This window comes from Myotis nattereri (assembly GCF_964212035.1).
Source record: "Myotis nattereri genome assembly, chromosome: 2".
NCBI lineage: Eukaryota > Metazoa > Chordata > Mammalia > Chiroptera > Vespertilionidae > Myotis > Myotis nattereri.
The window spans coordinates 50,787,002-50,807,226 of record NC_138076.1 but is presented as its reverse complement, the minus strand read 5'-3'; the positions used below and the strand labels follow the sequence as shown (position 1 = coordinate 50,807,226).

General features: G+C 38.7%; 1 pseudogene across 1 annotated transcript in view; it reads right to left on the bottom strand.

Annotated features, from left to right (window-relative positions):
- Nucleotides 1-2,396: 2,396 nt before the first annotated feature.
- Nucleotides 2,397-20,225, bottom strand: part of LOC308513697 (peptidyl-prolyl cis-trans isomerase A-like) — a 33,324-nt pseudogene continuing 15,495 nt past the window's right edge. Inside the window, exon 3 of the transcript in view lies at nt 2,397-2,896. The product of the transcript in view is annotated as a peptidyl-prolyl cis-trans isomerase A-like (transcript). The remainder of the gene's footprint in view (nt 2,897-20,225) is intronic.

Below are 20,225 nucleotides of genomic sequence, written 5' to 3'. Positions count from 1 at the left end.
GGGGGGGGGGGGCGGGGGATGCACCCAGCCTGAACTCTCTCCAATCAGAAACCCGTTGGGGGATGTCTGACTACCGGTTTAGGGCTGATCTCACAGGGAACAGGCCTAAACCAGCGGTAAGACATCCCTCTCGCAATCTGGGACCACTGGCTTCTAACCCTTCACCTATCTGCCTGTCTAATTGCCCCCAACTGCCCTCCCCTGCTGGCCTGATCTCGCCCCCAATGGCCATCCCCTGCCGGCCTGGTTGACCCCAACTGCCCTCCCCTGCAGGCCTGATCTCACCCCCAACTGCCCTCCCCTGCCGGCCTGATCACCTCTAACTGCCTCTGCCTTGGCCCCCACCACCATGGCTTTGTCTGGAAGGAAGTTGGATGTCCGGAAGATGGCCAGTTGACCTGGTCTAATTAGCATATTACCCTTTTAGTAGTATAGATAGATTATATAGGATATGATTGCTTAAATGGGGGTGGGGGGGCTTTTCCATCAGGAGGAGATGCTCTTGGCAGACAAAAATACATAATTCTTATATCTGGATTGATAGCCAGCCATATGCACTATACTGCCAAACCGCTCATTAAAAAATTGAACCACTTTCTTACACCTTACACCAAACAGCTATTGCCCTTAAAACCCCTCCTCAGCCCCCACCTTAGGTTCTACCTTCGCAGTTCACCCAGAGTAGGTTTTGATTTGTTCGTTTCTATGCCAGGCAGCGTCAAATCTCTGCCTCCTATGGCTATTGGCTCCTCATACTTCACCCAGATTTGGTTCTGATTGGTAGATTTCTATGCCAGGCAGCATTTCCGGGCCTCTCTCTGGGCCTGATCCACAGCCCCCTTGGCAGTCAGTTCTGGGTCGCTGTGCCCGCACCGGTGGCAGTCAGTGCTGGGTCACCATGGCAACCCAACACTAACTGCAGGACTGCAGGTGTTTGGTCTAGCTTTTGGTTGTTGTGGACATTACGAACCCTGGCTTTTTATATATATAGATTGTTGAAGAAAAAACATTATTTGTACAATTATTGCAAAATTTCTCTGTTAGTAATTATTTGGAAATAAAAACAAAAATGTTGTGACATTAAGTTCTAATTTTTACATTTTAAAGATGTAATTCTATGTGAGAATGATTCTCTTTGTTTTGTAGGTACCACTATCTATGTATACATGTTGTAAAATTTCCCCTTTATACATGGGATTCAGAAATGACATCCACTTTGTTGTAGAGCTGTTTTGTTTTTCCTTGTTAGTCTAACTCACTGTGCAACATTGTTAACAAGAAAAACTCAAATCTTTTAATGTAAGATTTCTTATAGTTTTTGTATTTTTTTCTCTTACAGGTACTAGAATTCAGTTTTATTTTGTATTCTGCATGTTTTCCACATCTATTCTTAGTAGTGTTTATTATTTTTCTTTAATCTGTCAGTCTACATATACTCCTCCTCTGTATTTTAAATACTAATGCAAGTTTATTATATACAGCATCAGACAGGTAATAAAGCAATATTTCTAAAAGCATGATTTCAGATTGCAGGTTTGATCCCCATCCCTGGTCCAGGCATGTATGGGAGGCAATTAGTGGAAGTTTCTCTCTCTCTCCCTCTCCCTTCTCTCTCTAAAATCAGTAATGATAATAATAAGAAGAAACATATCCTCAGGTGAGGATTAGAAAATTAGTCAGTAGAAAAAATCATATATTGTTTTGTAACATTTGGACTCAGTGTCTAACCCTGATGGCCAATGTGTCACATTCACAATATCTATACATCATGTGAAAAGTCCATCTAAGGAGAGCATGGCCAGCTCTTTTACATGGTGGCTATAACCACAGCAGATGTTGCTTTGAAATTTTTACATTTTGTTATTACCCAGTTATTTATGAAATTGTATTGTCTATATCATGGGAAACATTCAGAGCTACATTAGTAGTGAATACAATACCCAAGAAATAAGTAAAAATAGCAATATTAGAAATAACAATAATATTAGCAAAAACAAGCATTTCTGTTGTGGATGTGAGCTTTCTCCAAAGGTATCTGAGATTTTTCAGAAATGGTAGAAATAATCACTAACTAATGAGGTAACTTATAGGGTCTCATAAATAAGTTGATGTAGCAGTTTGCTTCAGAAGTACCTTTTGAAGGTTCTGAATGTGATTTTAGGACATTTGAAGATCAACTACATTCTTTTTTTTAACTGTTTAATTTTTATTTCATAATCATAAACTTAACTCCGCAATCCTGCTAGACTGGAATGGGGTAAGGAAATTATGGAGCCCAATGAATTGTGGTGAGAGCACAAAGTTTATAGAGCATTCCAAGCAGAGGGTGAAGGGATGCTCTCCTGAGCTACAACAGGAATGCTCTGGTGGTTAAGATAAAACACAAGTCAAATTTGTTAGAGTTCTTCACAGTCAGCAATGGTGATCTTCTTGCTGGTCTTGCCATTCCTGGACCCAAAGCGCTCCATGGCTGTCACAATATCCATGCCTTCTTTCACCTGGCGAAGACCATATGCTTGCCATCCAACCACTCAGGCTTGGCAGTGCAGATGAAAAACTGGGCACCATTTGTGTTAGGTCCAGCATTTGCCATGGACAAGATGCTAGGACTTGTATGTTTCAGGATGAAGTTCTCATCCTCAAATTTCTCCCCATAGATGAACTTGCCGCCTGTGCCATTATGGCGCCAGAAGTCACCACCCTGTTACATAAATCCGGAATAATTCTGTGAAAGCAGGAACCTTCTGTATAACCAAATCCTTTCTCCCCAGTGCTCAGAACACGGAAGTTTTTTTGCTGTCTTTGGAACTTTGTCTGCAAACAGGTCGAAGAAGACACGGGCCCAAGGGCTCACCGTGGATGGAGATGTCGAAGACCATGGTGGGGTTCACCCTGGCTGGTCACAGGTGTCTCCAGGGCAGCAGCATCTGCAAAGTGGACAATTACATCCTTAATGATCCAAGATATGTGTGGACAGTCAGGGAAAAAGTGATACAAGATTGCTGTTCTATTTTAAAATAATTCAGTAGAGTAAAACCTAGAAGGACTACTAGTATACTTTATATGTTTTCAATAGAAAATATCAATAAAATTCTCTCAATAACTAATTATTTTACTCATTACACCCAGAACTAACTGACCAGAGAACATAAAATATAATTATAGCTCATGTGAAAAGCTCATTTTTCACGTATTTCATGCTAAGTTCAATTATGAGGAATATAAATGTTTTGAAAGTCTATTTTAAAACAAATGGTTTAAGTAGCAGGAAACAAAGTATTTTCAAATAACTGGTTCATTCCCAATGGAAATTCCATCCTGGGAGAGTTAAAAGAACTCCATTAAGCATGCTGGTAACCTTCTGCTTGGAACACAGACTGTTACACTCTATGTGGCCTTCCTGGCCCATGTATACAGATCAGTGTATTGAATATACTGACAACATAGGGGGCCAGCACAAAGCAACTTTATTCTTTTCCAAAATTGTCTTGCTATTCACTCTTTTAACTTTTATTTCTCACCCAGGATGAACTATCTGCTTTTGCCTATCAAGAGAAGACACTATTCTATTGTTCAAATAATAAAATACAGTGTAAGAAAAACCTGAACTTATTAAATTTAAGTGAAAATCAAGACTATTCTTATAGGAGGAGGGACATGTTTGGTGTTTTTTTCTCCCTCACTTAAACTCATTCTTTGTTGTTTTGGGCTTCACCACATTTGTAACAAGAAGACAGAGAGTGGTAGAGAACAAAATTCTTCACTGGTGATTTCTAGTTATGGCATATTTCAAATACTGATTTTTTTCTTGTGTGGAGTGTTTCCTTTAGGTGTTTTAGGGAACCACCTAGAGTGTGACCTCTCACTTATAATTTCTTTGATGTAAGCAATAACTCTCACAAATAGGGAATTTTTTTAGTTTCTCAGTGCCTCAGTTTTCTTATATGTAGTATTGGATTGTCCTGATAAGATTGATATATAGAATGAAGAATTTATGTACATTAATCACTTACAACACGGTCCTACTCAGAACATAACCTAGAAATCACAAATTGGATTTTGACAATTTGTGTGTGTGTGTGTGTGTGTGTGTGCAATCATTGGAAAATGATTTCATATCATGTGGAATTCCTCTTAAATAGTAATAGCTATACTACTAACAAAATAGCCATTTAATTTATAATTATCTTGAAAGAAAAGTCTTGAAAATCTGTGATAACAATTATTTAAATTCAATATATTATAATACAAATACTGATATTTTGGCAAAAAAAAATGTTTGTTAATGCCAGAACATTTCTAAAAATGTATTCAAAATTGAACTTAATGTCTAATTTCTTGGTTTTCTATGAAACTTGAGATACTAGTAAAACAACTGTATCCAGGAATAGATAATAGTTGTAGATGTTAGTTCCTCCACTTCCAAAGCCATCTCCTTAGTTTGAAACACCTGTAGAGAAAATAAAATGTCAAATGATCACATATATTTCCACAAGAATGATCTATTTTACTGCATGAAAAGTAACATTTTTTCACAGTACATTTCAATTATCTCAATGAAGACAAAATGTTTACTTTTCTTGTAAGGATTACCAATTCAATGGTAAAAGTCTAAAACAAGTTGTTAAAAATATCCATATACTGCTATAATAAAGACAATAAATATATTTTTAATACTTGGGGTAACATGATATATTAGAATATTGAGAGTAAGTCAGAATCATGGATATATTTTCTTTCTAATCTTTCATTTTGACCCTCCTGTGCCTACCTTAATTGGAATGCAATATTTGTTAAAAAGAAGATTGAATTAATGAATGAATCAATTAATTATACTGCTTGGAATTCTGTGTTGTCAAAGTAAAATACAAAATGAAGACAAATTTGAAAATTCCCTGAATGGGCAAAACCATTTAGAATACATAAGGAAAACCTAATTTAGCTTATTTTGCAAATAGGGAAAACTTAACTCGGGCTACTTCTTATGAATGCCTCTGAAAATCATAAAAGAAACATAATCTATTCCCCAAATTGTCACGAGTAACCACCTTAACCAATTCCTTATTCCTATAAAAACTTGAATGATATAACCAATTATTGTAAATGATAAGCAGCCTCTAAATTTTCACTATGTAAGCTGTCTTATAACAGTATATGCTGAGCTCATTCCACTGTGTATTTGAGGGCTCCAGTGTGTGCACTGTTCTTATATGCACAATAATCTCTCAGTGAATACCGTTTTACTGATCTCATGATGGGGCCGCTTGAGCTGAGTTCTGTGGCACTGGACTAACCCCACACTTATGAAGCCAATCCTAACTACTACTTCAAATGTATAATATGAAAGCCCAAAGGTCTGAGTTATGTAATGAAAACCAACTGGAATCTATGTATTAATCAGTAGAATCAATTCCTTAAAAAATGGTTAAGATTCAAGTCACATTTTAAAAATAATTTTTAAAAATTATTTTATGCTTATGGCTTATTCATAAGTTATCATATCTACTATCCCTAATCTTGTGTAGTTTGTTTAAAACAATATGAATTACAGTGTCAAGAAAACTGTATTATAATATAACTTTATTTTTCAGCTTTGGAAGTTTTTGTTGCTAGAAGAAAAATGCTAATAAACTATTAGACGTAATCCAATAAAATCTGTTACTCAGATTTCTATTGACTAAAGGGCAAATTTCATGCAATATGACCATAATAAATTATTTTAGAATGTCTATGTTCTAGTACTATTTTGAATCCTTAAAATACTGTATCATGTTTAATACCATGTTAGTCTGTTAAACTATATTAAAATATATATTATTTTATAATTATTGTTTCAAAAATGAATAACTAGTAAATGGTATAACATAATTACAAAAACTAGAACATGTCAGATAAGTATTGTTTGATAAGAGAGTAATTTGAGGTTTTTGTCTCTTAATTTATTGATTTGAGAGAGAGAGAGGGAGAGGGAGAGGGAGAGGGAGAGAGAGAGAGAGAGAGAGAGAGAGAGAGAGAGAGAGAGAGAGAGATTTCTTATTCCACTCATTTATGTATTCACTAGAGGCCCGGTGCACAAATTCTAATTGAAAGGAAATTAATTAGAAGAAATATTTTAATATCGCCATTTGCCCTTTCTCTATAATAGAAGTGTCAACCAAATCCAGAATCCACAATGACAGATGGAAACACACTTGTGTGATTGGTGCCAACGAGAGCTTTATATATATAGATAAACTTGCTTAATTAGACCTGCTTTTTGATTTAGCTAAACTTCTTCCAGCTCAGTGAAGCACCTCAACTTCTCTTTCAGATAATTGTCAGCAACACAGCAGTAAATATCAACACAAAGCAGATTATTACTATAGATCATGCAGAGAGAGCAAAGGGTGAAATATTTTACTGTAGCCTGCTTAACTATATTCTGCACAGTGAGAAAACCTGAAGTCATTTTCAAGGTTCACCATTTCTTACTTCTTTTTAGTCTGGTCAAGTTTCTGAACTTTCTAAATCTCTGTTTTCCGGCTAATGAAAAGAAAATAGGGGAGAAACTAAGATGGCGGCATAGGTAAAGAATGGGAAATTGCTGCCTCCCACAACAACTTCAAAAATACAACGAAAAGACAAAATGGACATCCTCCAGAACTACAGGAAGGCTGACTGAGTATAAATTCTACAACTAGAAGAAAAGAGAAAAGCACACTGAGACTCAGAGGAGCTGCGGAAGTAAGTGCAAAGGTACGGAGGCTCTCATGCGCGCACGGAAAGGGGCTGGTACCTGAGGATGCGGCTGTCTTTTTGAATCAGGAAGGAGTCACAAGCTCCCGACTGCTCTGAACTCCAGTTCCGGGAAGTCTCTGGGGACCCAGGACTCATACGGGGAGAAACTGGACTGTCTGGCAGCAGGCAGAACTCTGAACTTGAGGGCGGCTTTCCCTCAGAGGTGCTTGCAGCAATTATAGGGACACTGAGACGCGCAGCCCGTTAGGGCAGGGCTGAGGACCAGCCATAGCTGCTGCTCCACCCTTTGATTCCCTGAGACCCTGCCCCACCCAGGCTGGGGCAGAGGCTTTTGCATATGAATGCCCTGGCCCTTTGCAACCTGAAAATTACCTAACAAATTGCAGCTGGGCCAGACAGACCCAGAACTTCCAAGAGAAGGCCCAAGGCTCCACAGCAGCTTGCATTGCTTCACAGCTGGGCCTCATCAGGGCACCTCCAAACTCCAAAAAAGGAACAGTAATCTTCAGTTCTCTTCGTAGCTCCTGTTGGGTAACCTCAGGCAGAGGCTAAATTAGCACCTCCTTAGATCCAAGAGCCAGTGTACCCAGTGGTCAGAGGGGGACCATCCAGATTACAACTCCTCAGATCCATAAGGGATACACTCAGGGTGCAGACTCAGTGACCACCAAAGCCCAACTGAAGCAAGTCTTGCCCCAGAAGGGTATCTTCAGCACAGAAGTTCTCCCACTGCAGACACAGCTGATTCTCACTGCCAACTGGCCTGGAAGTCAATTCCTCCCAGTGATCCTACAACAATCAAGGCATAACTACAACAAGACTGTGCACAAAGCCCACAAGGGGGTGCACCAAGCTTGTCTACCTCAGGTAACTGGGGAGGCTAAGCCACTGGGCCCTACAGGACACCTAGCCCACAAAACCACTCTACCAACACAGGGAAGCATAAAAAATGCGGAGACAAAGAGACAGGTCACAAATGACAGAAATGGAGGAAAGCAAACGACTGGATATAGAGTTCAAAACCACGTTTATAAGGTTTTTCAAGAATTTTATGGAAACCGCCCATAAATTTAGTGAGACCCTGGAGGATATGAAAAAAGACCAACTAGAAATTAAGCATACACTGATTGAAATAAAGAATAATATACAGAGATCCAACAGCAGATAAGAGGATCCCAAGAATCAATTCACAGATTTGAAATATGAAGAAAGAAAAAAATGCCCAACGAAAAAGAAAAAAGATTTCAAAACTATGAAGATAGTGTAAGGAGCCTCTGGGACAACTTCAAGTGTACCAACATCAGAATTATAAGGGTACCAGAAGAAGAGAGAGGGCAAGATATTGTAAACCTATTTGAAGAAATAATGACAGAAAACTTCCCCTACCTGGTGAAAGAAATAGACTTACAAGTCCAGGAAGTGCAGAGAACCCCAAACAAAAGGAACCCAAAGAGGACCACACCAAGACACATCATAATTAAAATGCCAAGAGCAAAAGACAAAGAGAGAATCTTAAAAACAGCAAGAGAAAGACAGTCAGTTACCTACAAGGGTGTACCCATATGACTGTCAGCTGATTTTTCAACAGAAACCATGCAGGCCAGAAGAGAGTGGCAAGAAATATTCAAAGTGATGAATAGCAAGAACCTACAACCAAGATTACTTTATCCAGCAAAGCTATCATTCAGAATAGAAGGTCAGATAAAGAGCTTCACAGATAAGAAAAAGCTAAAGGAGTTCATCACCACCAAACCAGCATTATATGAAATGCGGAAAGGTATTCTTTAAGAAGAGGAAGAAGAAAAAGGAACTCTTACCATTTGCCACAGCATGGATGGAACTGGAGAGCAGATAAATACCGGATGATCTCACTCATTTGTGGAATATAATGAACAACATAAACTGATGAACAAGGACTGATCCAGAGACGAAGAGGCATTGATTGGACTCTCGGGCCTTGGAGGGAAGGTAGGGGAGGGTGGGGGTAAGGGGGAAAGATAAACCAATGAACTTATATGCAAGCATATAGGCCTAACCAATGGACAGGGACAACGGGGGGGGGGGTGAGGGCATGAGCGGGGGCGGGGGGGGCGGGGTAGGTGGTAACGTGGGGAAAAGGACACATATGTAATATCTTAATCAATAAAAAATATATTTAAAAAAAAAAAGAAAATAGGATTCTACCGTCTTCTATCTACCTACTCCAGGACTTCTGTGAGGATCAAATGAGGTGAGGCACATGAAAATGCTTCACAAACATTTGGTTAAATTGTAAAATGTTTGCACCTGGCTATAAAGCAAGTCAGGTTCGTGGGCTGAAGAAACTCCAAGGAGGTTAGTCACTAGAGCTGCGGTTCTCAACCTGTGGGTCACGACCCCTTTGGCGGTCAAACAACCCTTTCACAGGGGTCGCCTAAGACAGTGATGGCGAACCTATGACACACGTGTCAGAGGTGACATGCAAACTCATTTTTTTGGTTGATTTTTCTTTGTTCAATGGTATTTAAATATATAAAATAAATATCAAAAATATAAATCTTTGTTTTACTATGGTTGCAAATATCAAAAAATTTCTATATGTGACACTGCACCAGAGTTAAGTTAGGGTTTTTCAAAATGCTGACACGCTGAGCTCAAAAGGTTCGCCATCACTGGCCTAAGACCATCCTGCATATCAGATATTTACATTACGATTCATAACAGTAGCAACATTACAGTTATGAAGTAGCAACGAAAATAATTTTATGGTTGGATCACAACATGAGGAACTGTTTTTAAAGGGCCACAAGGTTGAGAACCACTGCACTAGAGAGAGGAAGCTGGGTGTTGCTACTTGATGTCATTACCTGGCACCCACAGCCACTATTTACCGGCTTTGCTGCACTGTGGGCCACATTTTGCGCTATGAGGTCTCGGTAGTGTAGACTGTGATTTGGTGGTCTGTCACTTTGGGGTGGTGGCGGAGCCTTTGTCCCACTTGGGGGAAGCTGAGTGTTGCTTTGTGGGCACCAGGTCCGCAGTGCTGTTTCTCTGTAAATGGCCATTGTGCATCAAGGCAGCTCCTGTGTTGAACGTCTGCTCCCTGGTCGTCAGTGTGCATTATAGCGACCAGTCAGATGGACACTTAGCATATTAGCCTTTTATATAGAGAGATTGGTTGATTCTTGTATGTACCTTGACTGGGGATCAAACCCACAACCTTATAATATCGAGACAATGTTCTAGCTAACCAACTGTGCTACCTGGCCATGGCCAAGTTTTGTAAACCTTTTTTTGTTGTTAATACTCACCTGAGGAAATATATATATATTTTTTTTAGAAAGAGTGGAAGGGAGGTGGGGAGACACAGAGAGAGATACATCGATGTGAGAGAGAAACATTGATTTGTTGCCTCCCACAGGCACCCCAGGGCTGGGGATGGAGCCTGCAACCAAGGTACATGCCCTTGATTGGGTTCCTGGTATCTTTCAGTCCACAGATGGAGGCTTTATCCACTGATCCAAACTGGCTGGGACTTGATAAGCCTTTAATTAATGAATTTAATAAAAATAAAAAAATAAGTTATCAAAATCTAGTATGTGACATAGTGACTAGAATGTAAAAGACATTCCAAAAATATACTTGGTGGAAAATAAAAGCAGGAAAATATTAATCTAGAATAAATTAAGACCAGAAAAATAGCACGATATATATGGAGATCTCTGTGCATAAAAAATGCTTAATTTTCTTTAGAAAAACTTTAGACAAAACATTCAACAGTAAAATTCAATATAATAATATTTTCCATTAAGAAATTTTAAATCTACCCAATTCTCAAAAAGGGCTTCAAAGAAAGTTAATATTATTGATACTAGAGGCCCAGTGCATGAAATTTTATGCACTGGAGGGGGGCATCCCTCAGCCCAGCCTGTGCCCTCTTGCAGTCCAGGAGCCCTCAGGGGATGTCTGAATGACTGCTTAGGCCCACTCCCCGGGTCGACAGTTGGACATCCTTAGCACTGCTGTGGAGTTGGGAGAGGCTCTGGCTGTTGCTACTGCACTCACCAGCTATGAGCCCAGCTTCTGGCTGAGGCATCTCCCCTATGTGGGAATGCACTGACCACCAGGGGGTAGATCCTGCATTGACCATCTGCCCCCTGGTGGTCAGTGCCCGTCATAGCGACTGGTTGTTTTGCCATCGTGTTGAAACTGGCTCTCCAACATCCCCCTAGGGGTCCTGGATTGCGAAAGGGCACAGGCCAGGCTGAGGGACCCCACCGGTGCACAATCGGGGCTGGGGTGGGATGCAGAAGGTTGGTTAGCTGGGGAGGGACCGTGGGAGGGCTCCAGGGCTTGTCCAGCCTGTCTTGCTCAGTCCCAATCGGCCAGATCCCAGCAGCAAGCTAACCTACCAGTCGGGGCATCTGCTCTTTGGTGGTCAGTGTGTGTCATAGTGAGCAGTTGAGTGGCCTTAGCATATCATTAGCATATTACGCTTTGATTGGTTGAATGGCCGACCAGACAACCAGACACTTAGCATATTAGGCTTTTATTATATAGGATTATAGTTATTTTAATTATAAAATATAATTGAGTAACGAAAAGAATGTGAGATTCAAATCTGTGAGGCCTAATCCCTATCCTGCTATGGATATTTTTCCTATGGTATTGAACATGTTGCCTGCTCTCTCTGAGATTTAAATACTTTATCAGTTAAAAAGTATTAAACCATATAACATTCAAGGTTGTTATAAAAATTTAATGATATATGTTTTTAGATTTCTGATATATATCATTGAATTATTGTGTATTTTTCCCCAGTGAGAGGGAGTGCCCATTAAAAAACAGTGCTTATAAAAAATAAAAATCAGTAGTCACATAGCTTAGAAGAAAATAATCTTCATTTTTCACCTGGCCTTTTCCCCATAAAACTATTTTGACACACATATCAAAGATGAACGTCTTATTATAAGTACATATTTTCATGAGACATGAAAAAGGGTAGTCAACAAATGATTTAGTATAATTTCTTCACACAGTAAGAAAAAAATTACTAAATCAAAACTTGACTTTGTCCTTGTACATACCTCATAACAAAAAGCATTTACTGTTGGGCACTAATTTTCAAAATGGTCATTCTGGGACTTTTAAATCTAACAGAAATTCAATGGCCATTCCTAGTAAATAAAAAATGTTAGTAGTTGATAAATGAAGATCTCACATTATCCTCACTTTTTATTTTAAATTTATTGCTGTAATCAAGCTCTGAAATTTCTTAACTTTTGAATGAAAATAGACTAGGTAGTTGTCAGTCCTGTCAATTAGGATATCTAAATATCTAAACTATTAAATATTTTATATATGTTTAAATATTTCTTTACAATTCAATATTTACTACAGAGATATCTTTCTATTATTGCCTATTTCACTTACCTTTGATTTTTATATCAATCTCTTAATATGACCAATATAAAGTATTTGTTTTTCTCCAAATGTTTTTCTTTCATTGTTCCAAAATCCATAAAAAGACTGAAACCAACCAAACAAACAAATAAAACTGCATTTACTCAGTTGATCATACCACAATAAAGGGTCATTCTCTTCTTATCCTTTACTCTCACACACCAAAATGATTAGGAATATCAATTCTAATACAAAATACAGCTCTTGATTCTGCTAGTCACTTTTCTTTTATTTTATTTTTAAGTTCCATCTACAAAACCAACATGCTTCCTAAAGTACTACAAAACAAATTTACTTGGAAGTCCCGTTTCCAATTTTTTTTTTTTTTTGCAGTCACTATAATGTACTTTCCACAAGCAGTTGGAGTAACTTTTAAAATGGCAAACTTAAGTATGTAACTTTTCTGCTTAAAAGCCATTCATAGATTTCCATTGCTCTTAGAATACTTCCCAGACATCTCGATCTTTCAAGTGAACAACATACGCCTTCTGACTACTGCCATTCCAATGTGCCTCTTCCCTAGCTTTCACTTGATCACTCACCTCCAGTATTACTAGCCTTCTTTTATTTAATTCAATAAACCATTTTTCTTTCCTCCTCCTCCTTTTCCTCCTTCTCCTTTCTATTATTTTGGCTCAGTATTTTAATAGACTATTTTCTCTTTCTGGAATCCAGGGGTCCATCCCAATTCTTCATCAGCCTTATCCCAACACATTCTTCATATATCATTACAAGAATTGGGGACTCCAGCTCCTAATTTAGAAACTAATTTTTCAGGTCTGATCAGGGACATTAGAATGTTTCACCTGACAGGAAACTGCCCTCCCCACATCAGACTTGGTGCACAGCCAATGCATTGCACTCCCTGAAAAGAGTTGCAATTGAGCACTCAGGCCTCCCTGGCAAGTCACACTCTTTCACATATTTGACTTTCGAGCCCATCTACCTTTATTGCTAGGTCTTCTTATCTGATTCCTCTGGCAGAGGTCTTCTTCAGGCACCTCTTCTGAGGTCTCCTTAAGAACAAAGGAAGGAGAAACCTTGAATGCACTTTTCTGGACTCTGACTCGGTATCCACTACATTTCCACTTCTAATCCTCCCCCCTCCCCCTCTTTGCAAACCCATGGTCCATATAACTGCCTGAGCCTTTGGTTCTGGGCTCCCTCAATGGTGAAGACTCCCATGTCTTCACTGACCAAATGACCCTCAACCTCTGCACAGGCCGATGAAGGAAAATGGATAAGAGATAATCAGTGCTTTCTCTAGTTCTAGTCTCTTGCTTTTACCATCACAGTAGGAGTGTGAAGACTTAACGCTTTGATTTTATGCTTGTTGCTTTCATTGGCCACAAGGCACTGGGCGGCTCAGTGCTCTCTCTCTGGTGAAATGTGTGCTTATTACTTTCCCCAATTTTTAATGAAATATTTTGTTTGTTTAACTAATGAGTATTGAAACATCTTTATGTCTTATAGATTTGAATCCTCTTCTCGATATGTGTGTTTTTTAAAATATTTTTTTCCAGTTAATACCTTTCCTTTTCATAATAGGATGTTTCATAAAAATTTTAAATAGTGTCCAAATTATCAAAATTTCCTTTTATAAATCTTTTAAAGAAATATATTTTTATTGATTTCAGAGAGGAAGGGAGAGGAAAAGGGAGATAGAAACATCAATGATGAGAGAGAATCATTGATTGGCTGCCTCCTACAATAGGGGATCAAGCCCGCAACCCGGGCATGTGCCCTTGACTGGAATCAAACCTGGAGTCCTTTGGTCCATAGGCCAACATTCTATCCACTGAGCCAAACCAGCCAAACCAGCTAGGGCTCTTTTATAAGTCATTTTTTATGTCAAGCCTAAGAACTCTTTGCCTAGCCTGAGAGCTGAAATTTTCTCCTAATTTTTAGAATTAGTTTCCATTTTTATGCATGTAATCGATTTTAAACTACTTTGTTTGTTAAGTTCTGAAATAGATTGTTTATTTCCCCCCTTATTGATGTCCAATTGCTCCAGACCATTAGTTAGAAAAGTTACCTTTTCTTCATTGAATTACTATTAAAAAAAAAAAAAGTAGATCTAAAGTTAAAAAGGTAAACCTTTCTCTCCAAAATTAGAAGGAGAGAAGGAGAAAAATATTGCGGTACCTCACCTACTGAGAACTGAACCTTTATCTGAACACTTAAATGTCTGTGAGTCTACCCTGTACAGGAAGGTGAAGGGCACCCCTCCCAGTAATCTGTAGGATAGGTAGACTGCTTCTTGTGGATGATTGTGCAACTACAGTGAGCAAATGCGTATAACTATGGATACAGCACAATGAGAAGCTCACTCTTGGTGCCAGCTTAGAAAAATAGGAAGCAAGAAATAACTAAGAAATAACTAATTGGAGTAAAATAAGGAGCACTCCAAATTCCTCCTTCACCAGAGTAGTTAAGTATCCTACCACATAGAGTGCAATTTTAGTCTATATTTTTGAAGCTAAGTTATAGCAGGAATGTGTGTGAGTGAGTGAGTGTGTGTGTGTGTGTGTGTGTGTGTGTGTGATTTTATGTAGTCTAGCTAAATCCCTCTCCCTCATAACACTATATACATTAGGAAAATAGGAACAGAGACTGCTTGATTGTTATCGGGTTCTTAGTACCTATAATAATAGCATATATTCAGTGCTTAATGATTATGTGCTGTTGAAAGAATTAAAATAAATTATACATTTAGAAAGAAACATACTTTGCTTTTCTTAAAATATGTTTAGTGGCAATGTGAATAAGGGTATGTGTATGTGCATGCTCATGTGTGTACAGTAAGGGAGTTAGAAGACAAACATGGCACAAGAATAAAATAAGAAGAGTTTGGCCCTATCAGTTTATATTATAGGGTAATCAAGTGAACCTTCTTGTCTTACATCTTCCATTAAAGGACTCATTGTCTTTAAGAACTCTTGGCAGATTTTAAGATTATCTGAAGCAATGTTAGATGTGATTTAAAAGAGGGTGAACAGAATTTACAAAATGTCATTACTTCTAAAATTCTCTTTCATAGTTGGCACAAGAATAAGGTTCACTTTATTTTTACTTATATCATGTTTCAAAAAGATAGTATCTTAATAGCTATTCAGGACATCCTAAATAAAAGGATTTTCAACTTAGGTAAATGATATGGGTTGAAAATAACTAAATATCAAATATACAGGGTTTGTTTTAATACCGATAAAACATTGGATAATTTTGAATGTTTTTACTTAGCAAGTGAAGTGGTAAATCAAGGGAATTATTTGAAAAATATAGGCTTCAAGTGTGTAATAAAAACTTTTATATGATCATAAGACTGCTCAGTTGTTTAGAGTGTTGTCCCAATATGCCAAGGTTGCAGGTTTGTTCTCCTGTCTGGGTCATGCAAGAATCAACCAATGCATACGTAAGTGGAACAACTAATCAATGTTTCTCTCCTTCTCTCAGCATCAGTTATATTTTTTAAATTAAAATATTATAGGGCTACTATAATGGGAGACAGCTGCCCAACATTCGATATATATATAGAAGCAATGAAAAGTAGTGGATCTGAATTTTTAGGAATGTAAAATATATATGCAACATTTCCCCTTTAAAAAATACCAACACACAGACAAAGGTTAATGGATATATATAATGGATAGATAAATGTGGTGGCAAAAAATTAAATCTTGCTAATTATGATAAAGGCTATTAATATTCCTGAAGTCCTACTGATATAACTACATCCATGCATTGTTATCTTTTGGCTTTTAGTTACAGAGTTTTCTAGCCTTCCTGGCTCCCAGATGTGGACTTCTCCACTATCCCCACCTGAAAGGAATGTGTGGCTGGTGATGTGAGGCTGTCATTGAAACTGTAGGGAGCATGCGCAACAATCTGCTCCTGCTCTCAGAACACCTGCCACACTCTAATCCAGGGGTGGGCAAAATTTTTGACTCAAGGGCCACAATGGGTTCTTAAACTGGACCGGAGGGCCAGAACAAAAGCATGGATGGAGTGTTTGTGTGAACTAATATAAATTCAAAGTAAACATCATTACATAAAAGGGTACGGTCTTTTTTTTTTAAGTTTTATTCATTTCAAACGGGCTGGATCCGGCCCGTGGGCCATAGTTTGCCCACAGCTGCTGTAATCAAAACCCAACACAAGCCTACAAATGCCTAATTTAACATGCTGTGACTCTATGAAATATTTTCTAATTACATTTTCTATTGTTTATTATTGACATTAAAGGAGAATTGTTGCTTCTGTTGTGTTTACCATTTATCTTGCCAATTTTCCCGGCATTATTACTATATTTATGATTGTTTTAATTGATCTTCCTAGATATTTTAGGTAGAAAAACTATAAATGTTGTGATATTGTGATTTTTATACAATACATTTAAAACATTTTAGTGGAGGGGAACCAAGATGGTGGCATAGGTAAACACCAGAGATTGCTGCCTCGCACAACCACTTCAAAAATACAACTAAAAGACGGAACGGACATCCCCCAGAACCACAGGAAGGCTGGCTGAGGGGAAATTCTTCAACTAGAAGGAAAGAGAACAGCATACCGAGACTCAAAGCTGGCGCAGTGTGGAAAATACAAAGGTGCGGAGGTGCGTGCGGAGCGGGCTGGCGGCTGAGGGCACAGTTGTCTGTTTCAATCGGAGGGAGTCTCAGGCTCCGAGCTCCAGTTCTGGGCAAGTCTCTAGGGACCCAGACTCAAATGGGAGAAGCGGGACTCTCTGGCTTCGGTCGGAACTCGAAGGCAGCTTTTTCTCCGAGGTTTGTAGCGGTTGCTGGGACTCTGAGAGGCAGAGCCTCTGGGGACGGGACTGAGAGCAGCCATAAATGCTCGCTCAGCCCGCCCGACTCTTGATCCTGTGCGACCCACCCCGCCCAAGCCCTGCACAGAGGCATTGGCCGGATAGCCTCAGGCAAAGGCTAGACTAGCACCTCCCCAGAGGACAGAAGTTCTCTCACTGCAGACACAGCTGATTCTCATAGCCAGTTGGCCTGGAGGTCAAATCACCCCCGGTATTACCCACAACAATCAAGGCTTAACTACAACAAGACTGCGCACAAAGACCACTAGGGGGTGCACCAAGAAAGCATAAAAAATGCTGAGACAAAGAAACAGGACAGAAATGACAGAAATGGAGGATATAGAGCTCAAAACCACACTTTTAAGGTCTCTCAAGAACTATCTAGAAGCATCTGATAAACTTAATGAGATCCTCAAGAAATCTAATGAGACCCTCGATGTTGTGATAAAGAACCAACTAGAAATTAAGCATACACTGACTGAAATAAAGAATATTATACAAAATCCCAACAGCAGACCAGAGGAGCGCAAGAATCAAGTCAAAGATTAGAAATGCGAAGAAGCAAAAAACACCCAACTGGAAAAGCAAAATGAAAAAAGAATCCGAAAATACGAAGATAGTGTAAGGAGCCTCTGGGACAGCTTCAAGCGTACCAACATCAGAATTATAGGGGTGCCAGAAGATGAGAGAGAGCAAGATATTGAAAACCTATTTGAAGAAATAATGACAGAAAACTTCCCCTACCTGGTCAAAGAAATAGGCTCACAAGTCCAGGAAGCGCAGAGAACTCCAAACCAAAGGAATCCAAACAGGACCACACCAAGACACATCATAATTAAAATGCCAAGAGCAAAAGACAAAGAGAGAATCTTAAAAGCAGCAAGAGAAAGAAACACAGTTACCTACAAGGGAGTACCCATACTACTGTCAGCTGATTTCTCAACAGAAACTTTGCAGGCCAGAAGGGAGTGGCAAGAAATATTCAAAGTGATGAATACCAACAACCTACAACCAAGATTACTTTATCCAGCAAAGCTATCATTCAGAATTTAAGGTCAGATAAAGAGCTTCACAGATAAGGAAAAGCTAAAGGAGTTCATCACCACCAAACCAGTATTATATGAAATGCTGAAAGGTATCCTTTAAGAAGAGGAAGAAGAAGAAAAAGATAAAGATACAAATTATGAACAACAAATACACATCTATCAACAAGTGAATCTAAAAATCAAGTGAATATATAATCTGATGAACAGAATGAACTGGTGATTATAATAGAATCAGGGACATAGAGAGGGAATGGACTGACTATTCTTGGGGGGGAAAGGGGTGTGGGAGATGCGGGAAGAGACTGGACAAAAATCGTGCATCTATGGATGAGGACAGTGGGTGGGGAGTGAGGGCGGAGGGTGGGGTGGGAACTGGGAGGAGGGGAGTTATGGGGGAAAAAAAAGAGGAACAAATGTAATAATCTGAACAATAAAGATTTAATAAAAAAAAATAAAACATTTTAGTGATCTTATTGCAATGAAATAGAACTTCCAATAAATTGAACATTAGCTGTGATTATAAACATTGTTATCTTTTTTCTGACTTTATTGGTACTCTTAGTATTTAATCTTCAATGTAGATTTGCAATAGATGTCAAGTATATACATTTTAGACAAATGTGGAATTCATTATTATTTAAAATTTTTTCTTGGATGGATGAAGATATTGATTTACTGTTTTGAGTTTAACTGTTAGGTAACCAAACTTTGCTTTCATTTCTCTTATGTACTTAAATTAAGGAGATACAACATGACAATCCATACCACTGATCTGTCCTTGCATTTCTGGAATATAGCATACTTTCACATTTATTAGTCAGAAATCTCAATTGTAGGCAACTCCGTCATTTAATTTGAGTAGCAGTGAACCTAATGGACTGTATTATACAGCTGTTGAAATTTCTAGGAAGGCAAGAAAACCAAACTGTAGGCTTGTTATCTAGTAATAATGCAGGGGGTGGGGACATTTAACTAGCACATCATTTTCTGTAGCAGAAAGGCATTTCCACTGTTACCTCTTTCTTTCTGATGTGATACTAGGGACCAGGGGGGTGATCCCTTTACCATTGGTGATCCAACATCACCAAATATCATTGCTGAAAAAATCCATCTCCCCACATGTGGCCACCAGTTCACATTACTTATTCCTATCCTTCTCTTCATTCTCTTGCATTTCTGCTTGGCAAACCTAGGTCATATAATTCAAGGGGCAAGGGATTTATTGAATATAGGCAGTTGGAACCAATACTAAGTGAGCCAATCTGCACTAATGAATGATGTACAGTTTCTCAGTAGCAACCAATAGCATGCTCCCACATAGAATGATATTGTGTTCTTTCAAGCAAGCATAAGCATTTAACTCCTTAGGAGTGAAAGTTCAAGTGTTATCAGTCACAATATCCAACTTTAAACAATGTCTATACCATATCCTATTAAAAATTGCTATCTAGCCCTGGCCAGTGTGGCTCAGTTGGTTAGAGCATTGTCCCATACATCAAAAGGTGGCAGGTTAGATTCCCAATCAAGGCATGTACCTAGGTTGTGGTTTCAATCCTCGGTCGGGCCACATGTGGGAGGCAACCAATAGATATTTCTCTCTCACATCATTGTTTCTCTTTCCTTCCTCTCTCTAGAATCAATAAAAAATTGCAATCTAGCCTTTAGTCTATGAACTAAGTTACAGTCTTACAAATAAGCACTATATCGAAGAGTAAGTGAAATGGGACAGGGAATCACAAAACTGAATCTAGTTATGTTGCCAACAAAGCTCAGAGGACATCAAGCACTGCCTTGGGGACAGGAGGTATGTTTAGTTGACTTACTTTTTGAGAAAGCATCCTGATTTACCCTAACAACTAAATCCTCCATAGAGATGGGTAATGGAGACGGCAAGACCTTAACTGTAATGGGTTTGTATTCCACCCTCTAGGACAAAGTTGTTTTATAGAGCCACCCCATGTTGCTCATACTTCCTGTTTAACCGGTTCTGTAAACAGTATTTCATCAGGTAGTGGGCCAGCATGATTTCTCAAAGTCTCTGTGACTAAATTACAGCATATATCAGGAGAGCTGTTTTGGCATTGGGACAAAACAGTTAAGTTATATTTCCTACACCATTAGGTAAAATTAAACTTATTTTATTGTTAACTGAGAAACCACTTGGCACTCAATGG